This window comes from Micrasema longulum, unplaced genomic scaffold, assembly GCF_059751315.1.
Source record: "Micrasema longulum isolate JH-2025_06_02 unplaced genomic scaffold, ASM5975131v1 h1tg002028l, whole genome shotgun sequence".
Classification (NCBI taxonomy): domain Eukaryota; kingdom Metazoa; phylum Arthropoda; class Insecta; order Trichoptera; family Brachycentridae; genus Micrasema; species Micrasema longulum.
The window spans coordinates 136,984-152,410 of NW_028279196.1; positions in this window are offsets into that span (position 1 = coordinate 136,984).

Below are 15,427 nucleotides of genomic sequence, written 5' to 3' on the forward strand. Positions count from 1 at the left end.
TTTATTTTCATGTTCCCAACCGTGTCACCAGAAGTCAAAATCTGCTATTTATAAAATCTTCTAAGAGCAACTTTGGTTTTTATGCCCCAATGTCCAGAATGTGTAGATTAGTCAATTCATCACACGACTTGGAATTCTTTGGGATAGATCTTCCGGCTTTTCGTAGATTTCTTCGCGACTAAACAGTGTGGGATGAAGTTGGGTTGGCATGGTTTAGCTCAAAGTTTTTGGTCTTTCGTTTTTTTGAATATATTGTATACAATTATTGTTTTGCCCTTGTTTGTCTTTGCTAAATAGTTTTATATTATTTTTGTTCAGTTTCTTGCATTTATGTTTCTTAATGTAACTGTTGTAATTGACTTAGGCCGTTTATATATAATAAATAAATAAAGATCCAAAGTTAGATTAGAGGTTTTAGAAATAAATAGGATAAAAAATAAAAGTGATTGAACTTTAATAAATCAACAGATAGAATTCGAAAACTCACCCTTATTAGCCCCCTCAGTTGGACCCTTCACATTGTAATAAAACAATAGTTTTTTTTATAGAATATAATCATCGCTTACAGTACACCGCTAGCACATGTTTGAATAATTTGTCCCACTCTATTCCATTGAAATATTACGTATTGTATATCTTTCAACTTATTTTTAAATGTATCTACACTTAAGATAATATTTAGTTTTATATAAATTATCCTTACGCTGTGTAATATACACCAGTCTAAAGATGCCCATTAGAGGGTGAAAGTGCTAATTGGCCAAACAAATAAGTGGAAGTGTACCAAGTATATTTAATTAATAACTTCAAAAAAACCTTCACGCCGTTTCCCCGAAGGGATAGGCAGAGAGCAATTTCTTTACGCGATATCCCTCTATCTTTGCATACAGACCTCGTTTCCTCTACTTTTATGCATCTTCTCATGCACGCACGCCAATTATTCCAACTTTTGACATATCCATCTAACAAGTATTTGATGCATTTGATCGTGTATTGTCTTTCTCAGCTTTCCCCATTTTCTGCATCCATCAACATTCACATCGTAGATCCTTTTAGCCGTTGTTTCGTTGTCCATTCGCTTTACATGTCCAAACCAACGCAGCACACTTTTCTTGATTCTGTCGATAATGCGTATCTCAGCCTTATACAGTTCCCGGATCTCGACATTTTGCACCTATCATACATCGTTTTACTACACATTCGCTCGAGGGATTGCATTTCGAAAGCATTTAACCAACTTTCATCATAATTTTTCCAATTCCATACTTCGCTCCCATGCATTAGAGTTGGCACTAGAACTCCATTGTGAAATATGTAAATATAAACCAACACATAATTTCAATGAAATTCCATCAAGAATTGTCAATAAATAATTTTAATCAAACTCCAATTGGTTGATTCTTAAGAATTAGTGATGTCGTTCAAAGTAGTTGTTTTTTATTAACATTTTTTTTTTTTACATTTTAAGTAACTTCACTGAACAATTTAGCGCTCTAATTTTTACCCCACCCAAGAAAATATTGTTAATATACAATTTTCCGTAGCATTGAACTTCTTCATTAAAATATGGGTGGGTCAGAATATTAATGGATCAAGTCCATCGATCCTGATTCTGAGATAATTAGACCTAAAGTTGAAGACTTTTGTAAAATCCAGGGATATTTTTGCTACAAACACTTTGAACAATTTAAATAAATAGACAAAATATAAGTTACACAAAGGCTTTATTAATATCAAAAGTACAAATAAAATAAAACAAAATGTACATGATCAACTATTATTATGAAAGTTTTCCCAACGAAAATGAAGCACATAAAAAAAAAGATCAACTTTAACTCTTGTGTGGCTGTGATGTCACACTAGTCGACATAGGACACAAGACTTGATATATCTCTCTTATTTTTTTAAAATTATGAATTCGTATTTTTTTCAATCTTCAAATGGACATTTTCGCACTCGATTTGGAAAGTAAAATTTGTATAACTATGTCATATATAAATACAAAAAATGTTTATCCTTGCTCCGCGAAGAATATATGTCCGCTAATTCAGCAACACATCTATACAGATACCTTATACAAGACAGAGCACGAGGATAGAAGTCATAACATGGAAGACAGATACGCTGTTCTGCGGTTTTATCGGATTTAGTCTTCAGTCGGTTGATTACAATGATGGGGAACGCACGCGGGTAACATGAGCGGCGTATTTGTGATTTTAAATTTATTTTGCTATAACAGGGCTAAATAATATGTTTATTCCTATAAATTATGGAAAAAGAATTATTAAGCAGTAGTCTCCATGTTTTTCTTTTTTTTCAAATGTCTTAACTTTAGAATATTCCGTCTTTTACTAGTGTAACACGATGTTACATCACCGCGCGCAAAGGGATTGTTTACCATAGTCTTTTAAGAGTTAAAATACAACATTAATCGTAAATAACTTCATCATTTTCAAAACCTTCCTCTTTATGTCGTGGTCGCTTTGTTCTGACTGTCGAGTGTGGCTTTGTGTGGGGAGATGTTTATAAAAACAGTGGTAAATAGGTGGGATATAAAGAAGCAAATCTAGCATATCTTTTTTTTAAATATCAATAATCACTCGACGACAGATGTATAAAGGGTCTTGAATGATTGCGCTCCACTGGACAGGTCTTGCTCGACCTTTTTTAGTCAGGTCAATTTCATAAAATGGCATGTCATCATTTAAATTTTCTTTGAATTTATGATACTTATGTAAAAATATTAACAGTATGATGGATTGTATCATCTAAAAATGAATATCAGTATTGTTCAGTAAGAGTGCTTTCTTAATTATTCAGAGCCATCATATCATTGAATGTGTCCAAATATGATTATGACTTTTTTAAAAAGCTTCAGCTATAAAGTATTGCGAATGATCCAACCATCAATAATTTCGTCTTTTTCGGTAGATTCTTCATCTGGTAAGTATTCTAAATTACTGGACAAACTAAAGTCTTCATTTGAACTCATTTTTAGCAATCAACAGTTAAAATAATATTACCTCTGATTGTGAACGAGCTGTCAAAATGGACATGATTCTCTAATATTCTGAAAGGTTTCAAATTTTGATCTCTTATCAATAGTAGTATTGTCATCTATAGAGAAAATTAAAAAAGCTGCTATTCTGTTAGTAACACACAACATAGAAATCTGTTTTATCTACCCATAGAAACATTAAACTCCAACTTTATAAAATTTGGACTTAATCCATTAATATCTGACCCACCCATATATATAGACACTCAAATAACATGAATGAAGACGACGGGCTTAAATTTGACCAAAGATGCTTCCCAGTACAACATACGACTAGCAATAAAATTGCACTAAATGTACGAGTAGATACATACTGCCGACTGCGGCACGGTACAAACTGCTAGTAGATAAAGACACTTTTATTCTCCATACAGCACGTAGTTTAAATATGGGTCCCATGACCGTAGCCGAAACGTCGGAGCGAAACCAACTTGCATATTGATGACAGTGATCGTGAAAATTTACGCACCTTATTACGTCTCAAAAAAAATTAATCACATGGTCTTTTCACGTTTCCAAATAAGCAAACTATTACGACAGTAACAACGTTATTATTTTTTTTGTAAGAGGCTGTTTGGTCAGTTCCATGCCTCTCAGGCATTGAGTATCTGATAACAGCGGTATTTTAGTTTTACTTTACACTTTTAATGTTCCTCTGATTGTTTTTTTAATGAAGCACTTCATTATTGCTGCAGCACGTATACCGGTACCGTGTAGATGATGTAGATGATGATCAACTGTACAATTTTTAACACACTAAACTTCACTTTGTACGAATATGCTGACGCAGTATATGATAAAGATTTATCAGAGAGGCGACTTTTTACATGTGACTTTCTCACAGAACGGTAGAAGCAATAAGAGATTTTAAAATAGGAAGGATTTTAGAAGAAACGGAATATTTACAGCCTTTTATGATTTGCCAGTATAGAAAATGTAAAATCAGTACTTAACAGAGGCTAAAATAAATATATTCAATGGTTTCAAATTCGAACATTTTTAACTACCTAAAAACGAGACGTTTCGCGCCCTATGCGACAAACGGCACGTATTTCGTAACTTATATACTTGTACGCAATGTTTGTTAGGAACGCACTCGGCGGGCATGACGTGTGACGTCAAAGTGACGTGACGTCAACCTCGACCCATTTGGTATGTGCTCGTTTTAAAATTTTATAAAATGTAAATGGAAACGTGTTTTTTATACATTGATTGTTACGTCAGAATTGTAAAAATCCGCTATGCGGATTTAAAATATTTTCAATGTTATTCCCGGTTTGTGGAAATGCCCTACTGAGATTAATTTTAAAAAATATTTTCACGTGTACGTTTTATTTTATTTTGTAAATAGTGATTTGTATGTTTATAATATTGATATAAAGGAAATAAAAAATTCCTTCAGGAATACAAAATATTTATTTATGAAGAAAATTTTTTTTACTAATAATTTTTTTTTTTTTTTTTTAAATTTTATTTTATTTATTTAAAGAAAACAACAGCCATTACAACAAAAAATACAGTATATACAAATAAACCAAAATTTTAGGCCAGCAGAAAGCACTCAGGAAGAAGTTACCTTAAGGCAATATGCCCGCCCTTGTGCATATGTGTATTAATTGTACATGTATATCAAGTGTTGAAATAAATAAATAACAGCATTGAATTATTATTTTTTGCATTTTTAGAAATATTGGAAAGACATCATTGTAAGACTTTACTTTTCATTTTATTAAACAATATTTTTTTCCTAAAAGGAAACGGTAACGTATATTTATGTATATATTCAATCGAAATAAAAAAAATCCTTTTTATACTATACTTTTTAATAATAAACTGTAAACAAAACTATTTTTTTTGTCTTCCTCCATCACAGTTTACCCTGAAGATGGTTCCTGAAATGGTAGCCGAAACGTCGGAACGAATTCAACTTACACGGAATCACCTAAAAATTATCCAAATTTAATATATACATATATTATTTATGTAAACCATGATGTACTTAATAATGTAAAAGCCGTATTGGCGTTCATAAATAAAAAGATAAATAGGTTTACTATATACGAGTATATTCGTCCCTATAAATTTATAGCTTGTCAGTCAGTTAGTTTGGTTTGTTTGTTACACTAGGGGTTGTGAGGTCACAGAAAAGCTTTTCATAGTCCGTAGAACCTAAGGGTCAACGCCTGTGTTCTATCTCTTCCGCCGAATGTGGGGGCAGATCGTAAAAAATAAACGACGTATATTAGTGACAATTCGTAGTGTTCTCTCTCTAAAAGTATTATTAAATTTAAATATGCAATATGTACTTATTGAAAATAATTTCAACGGAGGGGGGAAATATTTTGAAGAAAGGAATATGAAAGTCTGGGTATTTACAAGGCTTACAACCTGTCTTTTTCTTTAAAATTTGATAATTGCACCTTGTTGTTTTTTAAATCATTGTGAAATTTTCGCCAAATTAACCCATTTTTGATGTCCTCTACTTCCATCGTTTGATCTGTTATAAGCTTTGTGATATAGAATAGGTTTGATTCTGTTTTTTCGTGATCAATATCTATTCTGTGGATGAAGTTTGAATTTTTTTTTGACTATCTTATATGGTCCATAATTTCCTTTTGTTTAGCTCATTTCCATTTTCCACAAAAAACATGTCTCCTTCATTATATTCAAAGTGTTTTCGGTTTTGTTGTAGTAATGTAACATTATTGCATTCTCAAGTGCTATTTTTCTGCCTCTGATCCAGTTACTATTTGATTTTCATTGTTTTAATTCATTCGGCAAAATCGGAATGTATGCACCATATAAAAGATGACTCATGCAAAGCCAGTGACTGAATGAATGGCTTCATTATATTTACTTACACATTTTTGAGCTATTTTTGTCTAGGCTTTTTTTTTCTTTTTCATTTTCTTGTACATCTTGTTTTGTTTACTAGAGTTTGATTCAGTCTCTCATTTAAACCATTCAAGAATAATGCATTTACTGCTGTGAAGATCATTAGTATCTGTTTTGTAAAAAAATCTTGAATTTTTTTGAATCAATTCCCGGGTATTGATCGATGAGTAGCAAACCTATGTCGTCCGTTTCTATTGTGTTCACAACTTGTTTAACAAAATCGCTTGCAGTTTGAGTTTTTGAGGTAAGAATGCATTATGCATTCATTATAACTTAGAATATTTTACTCGTACGCTGGCTTTGAGTATTATCCGCATTATGTAGAATAATAATAATTTTTATTTCTCTTAATTACAAAACAGAAGTATCAACAAATAGTCATTTATTATTCGAGTACCTAGCGACATTATACAACTATGGATCAATGTGAAATCTAATGGAACATACTATTAAGGCATAGTTGAATTAAACCCCGGATGAATATTTACTCCCCACGGAGTTATACAACATTTTAAAGAGAGGTAAAATATATATTTTTATATTTTTCGTTTCACGTCCTACGTATAAAACGGTTACCTTACATTGAATTGGGCCAATCCGCTATTGTTAAAGGAAATAATACTTATTTTCTTCTTAAAAGAGTAAGACAGGGCTTGCAAAATTCACGAATACCGGTTAAAAAATTTAAAAAACCTTTTCCACTACTACTACTACCACCATCACGCCATTTTACTGTAGGAGTAGGCAGAGAGAATAGACCGCCACACACGTCTATCCTGACATACGATCCTAGCTACTTCTACGTTCAAAAATCTTGTCATTCGGTTGTGTCTGCTTTTTACGTGACCAGACTTCAATTTATTGAGATTTCGATTTATCTGATCAAACCACGTCTTTTTTGATAGTCCAAGCCCTACGTTACCATTCGTTCCAGCTGTGTATTTTCTGTTTTATCGTTCTATCATCCATTCGTTTTACATGACCAAAACATCTTAGTGACTCTTTTCTGATATTATCAATTACACCTATTTCAGATTTACACTTTTTCCTGATTTCACAATTTGTTACGTTTGCCGATTCGTATATTTGTGAATAGTTTGATTTTGTAAGGAATGAAGTAATAAGAGAACGGATGCTGCGTACTCCGGTGACAACTGTCACTAAGCGGAGGCGATACGGATGGTTTGACCATATTATGCGGATGCCTCCTGAGAGTTAACCACGCTTACCTACTTTACAAGGCATCAGATTCTCGACGTCTTGGACATCCACTACTGATTGTTTTTCGGCAGTTTATGTTGAAACTATAGGACGTGAAGCTGATTTGGGAGGACACACAGAAGCTGGCGCCAATAGAGATGCATGTATGCTTTTTGTGGACACCATATCCTCCAACTAGAGAGAGGACATGGAATTATGGTATTCGTGAATATCAACGCGTTATCTATTCGAAATGCTTCGATATCACTCGGAAATACGTCTCTCGTTCGCTATGTTTCGGAATCACTCGGACGCACGTTATTTTTATTTAAATCAACGGCACTTAGTACCTTTTAAAACAGTAAAAATATTGACAAAAGAAATATTTTGTAACCAATAAATAAAATTGAGAAAAAAAAACACATCAATAAAGAAATTATATCAGTTTTGAATAATACTAAATGATAAAAAAAAAGTTGTCTAGAACTACTGAGTACTAGTCTCTCCTACCGATTAAATACAAGAAAAAGGCTGCCTTACAGGTACCAAACTTCACACGGAAGAAATCACCGATGTCTAGATACTTATTGCCCAGAGTATGAATTCGATAAATTCATGACTGTTTTTTTCCGTATAAAGTCGAAGTATTGTTGTCACAGTATTGGTAGGTTTGGCGAGTTGTCCTTTTCAAAATGCTATAAATAATTGACAACTTTTTTGTAAAATAATGAAGGAGAACACAATATTTACTAGTTATTTTTTTTATTGTTATGTCGTCTTGTTCTCTTAATTTGGAAAATAAACGGATACAAAATGTATCAACACCCAATACGTCCGTTTAACCGGTAAAGCATAACGGTTCGGAAACCCTGTCTGCGTACCAGGGGAGCATAAGAAGTGGGGAAGATGGTATAAAGGTATGAGGAGTTAAGGTTTGGCGACAAATCAGCCCAACTAGGAGCCAGGAGGGGTCGCCAATAAATTCACCGCGAACTTCGCGCTACATTAAACTCTATTCTTCCTCTTTTTTCTGACACTTTGTGCCCAACATCACTAAATCTGATTTTCCGTAATAATTCAATATGGCTCTCAGGATAGCGGGAAAATGGGTGTTCTGCGGTAACTAATTTTGCTATTCAAAATACTGATTTATGGTATTTAAGTATCAGAATAATTCACGAAAATGAGGATGTTCAGTGCTACGGGATATTGGAAATGATTTTTTTTCTTACGAACTAAAAATTAGAGCATTTAATTTTACGGCGAAGTTTTTGAAAAATCATTTAAAAATCAACTACTATAAGTTCTTCAGAATCAACAAATGATTGAATGTTGTGATAGATTTTCGGTTTCCGGGAAGCCAACTCACCAACCAGTAGAACTAACTCACAAGAACTTGTGACGTCACGGGCAATGCATTTTCAAAATTACAAAACTTTCAAACATCATAGCGCTAATAATATGATACTTTAAAACAAATTGATTTAGACATCTACCAATATTAAAATAATACTTTTTTAGATTGGATTAGATTTATTTATTAATGACAAAATATATCGTTTCACTTTTTATATTACGTATTTAGAAACTTGTTTAAACGTATTTTTCGTTTATTTTAATTTTATTTATTGAAAATACATAAAGTTTATGCATAAAACTAAACAAAATCTAAGTGGTGTCGAACTAAAATAATAAATAAGAAACTTTTGTCCAAGCTTTTCGTATTAAAAATAAATGTTATCAAATTATGGTCCCGTGGAAAGTGTTGTGGACTTACAGATCTGAGGTCTGAGATTCGAACCCCACTCTGTCCCAAATTGATTTCCTCTTTCTATTAGTGAGTTATTTACTTCGTTGAAAATGCCCCCAAAATGAAAATATTTGTGTAAATCATACGAACGAAGAATAAAACAATAGTGGAAAATTTAAAAAAAATACTAAACATAATAAAAGCATTTCAAATCCAACCAATGATATTATTTATTTATTAATTAGTGTGTACACGGCACAAATGCCTTTAATAAACATAAACATAAATACATTTAACAAAACAGTGTTCTATTACAAAATTATGTAATAATATAATAATACATATTACACAGTTGTTTTATACATTATTCTATATAATAACTTTGGGATTTTAATACTTGACATACTTAGGTAAATAAATAATTTTAAAAAAATCTAATAATAAAAATTAAGACAACGCAGTATATTCGAAATAGCAAAAATCATAAATCATTGATTTGTTGGTATTGTTGCAATGTATATTAAATGCCATAGGTATAATACTAATCTCCTAATAAGAACTCAGGGGTTCTCAACTGTTTTTAAAATAAAATATAAAAAGAAACAAAATAATAAACAAATATTATGATGATTGTAAGCTTCTGTATGCACAGAAATTAATATTTTCTTGCTCAGGCTCAGTAAGTTCTCCATCACTCATACCTCAGATCTGGACATTCTCCAAAAATGTGTATAAATTGATCAAAAAATATGTTTCTAGTTTATTTTTTAAAGTTATTTAATATGAGTAATCGATTAAATCATGTTAATTAGAACGATAACTTATTTATACAAAAAAACATTTTTATGTCAATTGATAAGTGTGCAAACAAATTTTGTAAATAATTAAATACATTTGGAAAGTTTAATTTAGATACGCTATTATAATTATATCAACAATATTTTGAGTTTGTCCAAATTTTTGTAAACAAGGACTGGATTCAACTCCCTGGGGAGTTATATTACCTTCTCTTAAATGTTCTTCATCTCTGTTGTAATACGTTAGTGTTAACAACTCCCCAGGGAGTTGAATCCAGCCCTTGTCTACAAGAATTTGGACAAACTCAAAAGATTGTTGATAAATCCACCTGGTCCGTGAACAAGTATATAAATTGAAAAAATAAAATTTTCAGGCGTTGCCTAGTATGTAGGTGAAATAATTCAATTAGATGAATCTCACCCGCATAGATAAAGGTTTTAGCTCTTTAACTTTACAAACACCAACAGATGAAAGAATTGAACGAATATAGATGTTAAAATATTGGCTCAATGGTGTATGTTACACAGTGTGTATAGTGGCCACTTAAATCAGCCATTGACAGGTCATAAACCCTGTAGATGCCTAGACTTCTATACTGCCTTCAATTAAATGTTTTTCATCTCATTGTAATAATTTAATAATCATATCCATTTTTTAGCTAGAAGTTTTTGGACCACTCTGCCAGTTAAAAATATTCCGATTAAATTAAAGTTGGCGACACTTTTATATTCTCGGACATAAATTTTGCACTTTTCAGGAGGATTATAAACTTATTTTACCATTGAATACTTTTCCCACTCCTAAATGCCTCCACTCGCAAATAAAAAGGTAATATAGACTAATTTATTGCGAAAATTATAAATGAATCGTTTTCTTTAGCCTTTTAGAATTTAAGTTAATAAACCTTGATTTATAGTATTCCCTGATCGTTTGGCCTAGTAAAATAGTCTGACCTTACAACTTTTTCTATCAATTTTACCCTCTTCTGTAGCATAATATATGAGTAAGAAATATCTTATACTTTTTTAAAATGAAATATACAAAATAAATTTTCGAATCCTATGCATACATATTACCTAATATTTATTTATTAATATACACGGCACGTAGTGTCTTTTACTTTGCAAAAAATATATTTTGTGTAAAAATAAACACTTCAATACAGTAGATAAAAGAAGAAAAAAAAAGCTTAAAAAGTTTATACGTACATATTATATCACAATGGTTTCATTCAATAAACACGCTAACATATTGTGTAAAAAATAAAAAGTCATTATAAGGAATAAAAAGAAAACATTGAAAGGAATATAAAAATTAAAAAGTACGCAAAATGTTTTAAATTTTTGAAATTATCCTTTTGTTATTTTTTTTTTTTAAATATGCTTACACATTCTTGGTATTTATTTTATTCCACTAAATGTTATATATAACTACTTACAGACTTTTCTATGTTTGCTGGTTTCGAGACGCACCCTACTCTTCTTCAGATCACCATTAAAACCAACATGCAAAACCCACTACACACCTTCACCATAGTAAGAAATATAAAACCAACAAATACAAACTTACTTACACAAAATGAAAAAAAATGCAATAATATCTATTTTGAATCTACAAAAAAATTACACAAAATAGATGTGCACATAAATGATGAACAACTAACTGAAAATGAGCATGTTAAATACTTAGGACTAACAATTGATATGGACAAAGCATATCAAAAATTTAATTAGCAATGTGGCGACATTATCGAGTTTTTTTTTAAATCAAAAACTTTATTCTGAAAACAGAAAAAAATCCAATGTAAAAAGCCTATGTAAAAACTAAAATATGTTTTATGCAACTACTATGGGACTACAGACTACAAAGACAGCAAAATAAAATATTTAAGTTAGTATAGCTTTTTCGCTCCTGACTAACACGGTTGTGTGGGTATAAACGAAAATTCAAATTTATTTATTTATTTATTTACACCTTTTATCAAAATACAATTTAACGTTCACTTTGCTCAGCTTACAAGGGTACATACCCCGTTCCAAGCTAGGCAATTCCATTCTTATTTATAAGAATAGTTAACAAATGAATAGAGAGCACAGACAAATAAAATATAAACTTATTCGTATATACATTTTGATACATATACATACACACTTACACATACACATATATACACATATATATTATAAATATATATAATATATATATTTATAATAATACACACAAATATACACACACACATACATACACCCATGCGCATACACATACATACATTCATAAAAACATAGACAATTTATTTATGCGAAACTTCATAGTTGCCATCTATAAATATATTTTTTGAAATTATTCATCATTTTCATATTTTATTTTCGACATCCAGTAAAAATCTCCAATCCGTGGCATGCATCAACTTTTCTGACTCTCTACGACCAATGTCATGAAAGAGCGAGGTCAACACCTTCCGCAACTTGACAACACTCCCGTCTTTCCACGATTCTGGCAAAAGGTTATGGACCTTTTTGCCTACGTAATAGTGTTTTCTCGATGCCAGAACAGTGTTGACCCCTTCACCTAGTATCAGATCCCTATTAAAGTATCTTGTATTATGGTTGTGGTTGACGCTTGGGTAAATGTCTCTATTTATATGTGTAACCACTACCGTTCTCAATATATACCGTTAAATAATATTCAGTACTCTGAAATCATTGAAGAGCAAGTCACTTGGGTAACGAAATATATTTTTTAAATTACTCGGATTAAACATTTTTGTGCAATTGCTACAGGTTCCTTCCTTCAAAATAAAATAAAATAAAATAAGGTTAAATTGCCTTTCACATTCTGTTAGATCCTAGCCACAACGATTGTTCATGTATTTGGCCACTTAAAACATATTTTTTATATTATAGATCCAGTATCCGAAGTGGAGAGATGGTAAAAAAAAGGAGAGTAAAGAAAATTTTGAAAAATATCTCAGGAGCGAAAGAGATAAAACCTCCCCTATCTAACAGCAACTAAAGAACACTTTGAACAAACTAAGCTCTTTAAACTAGAATCCTTAAAATTTATTCATAAATTAGCCACTGATGCAATTGTAAACAAAAAAAACACTTGAAAAAAATTGTAGTAAACATGGACACAATACGAGAATATCAAAAAAAAAATCTTCTAAAACGAGACAAGGACAGTTGAGACTAATAAACCGGGGACTAAATTTATACAATAAACTAACAGACAAAACTAAACAAAAGACTTGGACAAACTTTTCAAAAGATATGAAAAATATTATCATCAACAACAGATTTTAAATAAAAAAATATGTAATATATTATTTTTGTAAAATGAACGTAAAAATCCGTAAGGGTTAATTAATCAATTTTCAAATAAATATGTAAATAAAAAAAAACATGCCATATTTCCTTCTCTTAGATGTTATGCATCTCGGGTTTAATATATGTATGTTTATAGCTCCCTAGACGGTCAAATCTAGTCTTTGTCAACGTTTAAATAATTATTTTAAAATACACATTTTTTTCGTGAAATAAATTTTATATTTTTATTTACGGATCATTTGAGATAGAAATTAAAATCAAATAACTTTTTCTTTTTATTTTTTCTCTTTATTAGGACTTTCTAGCAATACATGATAAACTAGGACTTACATATTATAATAAACATATTAACAACACAAACAGAAAGAAATAACAATATGAACACAAATAATAGACAACAAAAATAAATGTACATTAATAATTAAAAATAATAATTATAATAATAAACATAAACGAACAGAATTCCAGCATAAATTGAAATATGCACTAACAGAAAATCCCACAAAAAACCTAATATTGCCTATTTAAGAGAAAAGATATGCTTACAGTACATTACACAAAGGTAAATAAAACTCTTACAAGAAAAATACCAACATTTTTTTTCGTAAAAAACATAGATATAATTGAAACATACTACCTATTTCAATGAAACAAATATTGAAAATCATATTATATAACAGAGAACAGTTTGAACACAAAAATATTTAAGTAGAATTAGCCAGGAGGCCCAATTACAGTGGTGAATTACAGAACAAAACACCCAGGCTTGAGAAAAACAACATTTAATTTTTGTGTTCTCATCGAGAATTGAACCCGGAACCTTCCGTGTGTGAGTTAAGTATCTTAACCACTACACCATGGAAGCCGCCGTAACAAAATGATTTGATAAAATTGAATAAAGCTATGAATGTTTGAAATCAGAATTTTCAAGTTTGAATTCAATTTTTTCTTATCAGGGAATACGTAATTTCAATTGATTTTAGATTGTAAACGCCACGCCTTCACAGAGCTTCCTACCGCTTCAAAACTTCATTATTTGATAACATCGTGGAATTTTTCGGCTCCGGAGCTTTTTTGTGGAAATGGTGATGGAACTCCATAAAAAATATCCCGACGTGGCCAGGATATTATATTTCACATAAATATAACAAATGCTTTTTTTAATGCCGTGTGTAATGTTTGTAATAATGTTTTGAATGTCAAAATGTATGCAAACAGGCTCGATTTCCTGCCAGGCATTTACTTAGATCTAAATTTGTCGCAACAGAGCAACGCTTTTGAGAAGAGAATATCGAAGTCTAGATATTTACCGGGCTTATAACCTGTCATTGGCTGATTTCAGTTACCACTAGACACATGAAACATAGGTAAAATGGTAAATGTTACACAGTGTGTAAAGTGGCCACTTTAACCAGTCAATGACAGGTCATAAGTCCTGTAAATGCCTAGATTTCTATATTTCCTTATTTAAGGTATTCTCCATCCCTGTTGTCATTTGTTAATATTCATAATAATTTTACTTGATATTTTCCTAATTCTTTCTCTTATTATTTTTTATAAAAAAATTGCCATTTGGCAATAAACCCGCCAATGTACAAAAAACATTATGTACAAAAAGTTAAATAAGTAAACGTCAGCCCTGACGAAATTTTAAACACCGTGAAAAAAAAATCGAAAGCATTACTGTCGTAATTTTTTGCTCATTAACAAAAATGATTCTTTAAAACTGAAAAGACCTTATCGTAAGACTGATCACCTAATATTGTATGTAAGAAAGAAGATTCATATGCATTGGAATTGGTAAAACTGTTAAATTTACCTTATTTAACAGATAATCGAGGTAGGTTACATTTATTTTAACAATGCAGTGCCCCATGCACCATTTGATTATGATGATACCGCACATATCAGTGAGAGCATATTGCCCATATCATTTAAAAAACAATAAGATACTAAATTCTTAAATATTACTAAAATACAAAGAAAACCACGTTTAAGACGATTAGCAAGCATTTTTCATCAAAATATTCACTGTCTATCCATCTTTCTTTATAACACGGTCATTAATTTCATCCCTAAATCTACAACCTCCATCCTGAAATCATAACTTTAAGGATTTTTTTAGATCAGAACGGGGTGGATAAAATATATCACCTTTGTAACTAATTCCTCGATACACTTGCTACCCCACGTAAATGCAACCAATCATCCCCCTGCACTAGCGATAAAGAGACTAGAGAAAGATTTATGATGCCCGATATTTTACTGGTGGTGTGATTTTGATCACGTTTCGTTTGCTTTGAAAATAATCGGTAGATGAAAAAGCAAATAAAAATAATCGTTTGAAAATATCCGAACATGAAAATGCAATTCTTTGAAAATTTTACATTAATTTCAAAT